This window comes from Euprymna scolopes, chromosome 9, assembly GCF_053919585.1.
Source record: "Euprymna scolopes isolate OS-2025 chromosome 9, ASM5391958v1, whole genome shotgun sequence".
In the NCBI taxonomy this organism is placed as follows: Eukaryota; Metazoa; Mollusca; class Cephalopoda; order Sepiida; family Sepiolidae; genus Euprymna; species Euprymna scolopes.
The window spans coordinates 90156116-90158615 of NC_136490.1; positions in this window are offsets into that span (position 1 = coordinate 90156116).

Below are 2500 nucleotides of genomic sequence, written 5' to 3' on the forward strand. Positions count from 1 at the left end.
TTGCTCAGGTGCATGCTATCATAAAAAACCTCGACACTACAAAAGCATGTGGACCCGATCTCATCCCAGCTGTGCTATTAAAAAAGTGCTCAGCCAAAGTAGCTCCAGTTCTCTCCAAACTCTACAACAAATGCCTAATGAATTTTGTTTTCCGGGCTGTTGAAAAACTGCTTCTGTAGTACCAGTATTTAAGAATTCTGGCGAAAGAACCGACCCATCTAATTATCGCCCCATTAGCCTCCTCTCACTTTTCGCCAAAATATTTGAGACCATAATTAAGCATGCTCTAGTCCATCACCTTACAGATGCTAAACTTCTGACTGACAAACAATATGGATTTAGACAAGCCCGTTCCACAGCAGACATCCTCTGAACGTATGTACAATTCACTGGACAAAGCGGGGGAGGGCAGAGCGGTAGCTCTAGATATATCTAAGGCTTTTGACAGGGTATGGCATGAGGGTCTTCTCAGGAAAATGAGATCATACGGTATCACTGGAAGAATACTTAACATAATTAAATCCTTCTTAGATAACAGAAAAATCCAGGTTGTGCTCGATGGTCGTACGTCAAAACAATATGATATAAATGCGGGAGTGCCTCAGGGATCTATCCTTGGACCTCTATTGTTCCTAATATTCATTAATGACCTCCCCGACAAAATTGCTTCTGAGATGGGTATATATGCTGATGACACAACACTCTATAGCAGGCAAGACAGGAAAATAAACGAACCTACATCTCAAGAAATGACAAAAACACTAGAGGATGACCTCCAATCTGCAGTGGAATGGGGACAAAAATGGATGGTCACATTCAATGCTGCTAAGACTAAAGTGGTTTCCTTCAATAATTACAAGAAACCTCTGCCACCAATAGCAATGGCCAGTCACTCTTTATCTGAGAGTACATCTTTCAAACTGCTTGGCCTAATGTTCACAGGAAACAATTATATTGAAAGCGTTGCCAGGGCCGCTGCGAAGAAGGTAGGTTCTCTCTACCGTGCTAGAAAACTACTAACACCCGAAAGTATCCTGTACCTCTATAAGACCACCATTCGCCCATGTATGGAGTATTGCTGTCACATTTGCGCTGGTGCATCTGCCACAGGTCTCCGCTCCTAGACAAGGTTCAAAAGAGAGTCGCCAATTTGATAGGCCCTGAACTGGCATCTAAGCTTCAGCCTCTGTCCCATCGACGAAATGTTACATCCCTCTGCCTGTTCTACAAGTATTTTAATGGTGAATGCTCTGGCGAACTGCAGACACTTATGCCCCCACGACGTAGACACCCTCGACAACCCCGACAGGCAGCTAAATCCCACCCCTACACAGTAGAGATCCCTAGATGTAAAAGATCTTTCTACTCCAGTAGTTTCTTCCCCAGAACCGCTAAACTCTGGAATTCCATACCAGGTCCCTCTTTCCCCAACCGTACTGACATGCAGAAGTTCAAGTGTAACGTGAACCGACATCTTGCTGACCAAATCCCAACATAGTACCCCAGTAGTTGCTGCTCCTGATAGTAGCCCCCTACACCAAAGTGGCAATGTGCCTTGTTTGGGGTGAAAATGTAATTTAAAAAAACATAGGGCACTTCTGTTCACGGTATCAAAAGCCTTAGTCAAATCAACAAAAACCTGATAAAGCGGAACACGGTGTTCAGTATATTTTTCCTGCAACTGCCGAGCATAGAAGATCATGTCCGTTGTTCCTCTGCCCGGACGAAAGCCACTTTGACTTTCTGGAATTACGGATGGATAAATATACTTTAACAATCTATTAAGTAGAACTCTGGAAAATACTTTGCCAACTTCTTCCAACAAACTTATCCCGCGATAACTCCCACATTTGATCCTGGACGCCTTTCCCTTGTACAGTGATATAAGAATTCCATCAATCAACTCCTGATGGACGAGTACACCCTTCCAGACATAAATGATAATATGAAGAATTTCATGAACAAGAGTAAGAGGACTTCCGCAGGAATGCCATCAAGCCCTGGAGCCTTGTACACGTTCACTTCCTTGATGGCATCTCTAATTTTGTTCTCAGATGGGAATTCAGACATATCATGGATAAGCTTCTGTTGTGATAAAAATCCATTGATGACGTCCTCATCAACATTAGAGGGGTTGCCAAAGACATCAGAATAATGCTCAGTCTAACGAAGGAAAATCTTGGTAGGGTCCTTTATAAGGGTAATTCCATCACTTGAGAATAGGGAAGAGGTTGATAGTGTTTGAGGACCAAAAGCTTTATTAAGCAAATGGTACATGCGTTTGAAGTCTTTATGATCAAAAACCATCTGGATTTGGCGGAGTCGCTTTTGAAGAAGACCCTTGCTTGCTTAAAGTGACTGTTGGAGGTGTTCTCGACCTCCATGAGAGGCAGACAACATTTTATGATGCAACTCAGTTTTAGCACTTAAGAGTTGAGTAATTTCAGAATCATTATCATCAAACCAATCCTGATGTTTTGCAGAAGCTAAGAACATCTAC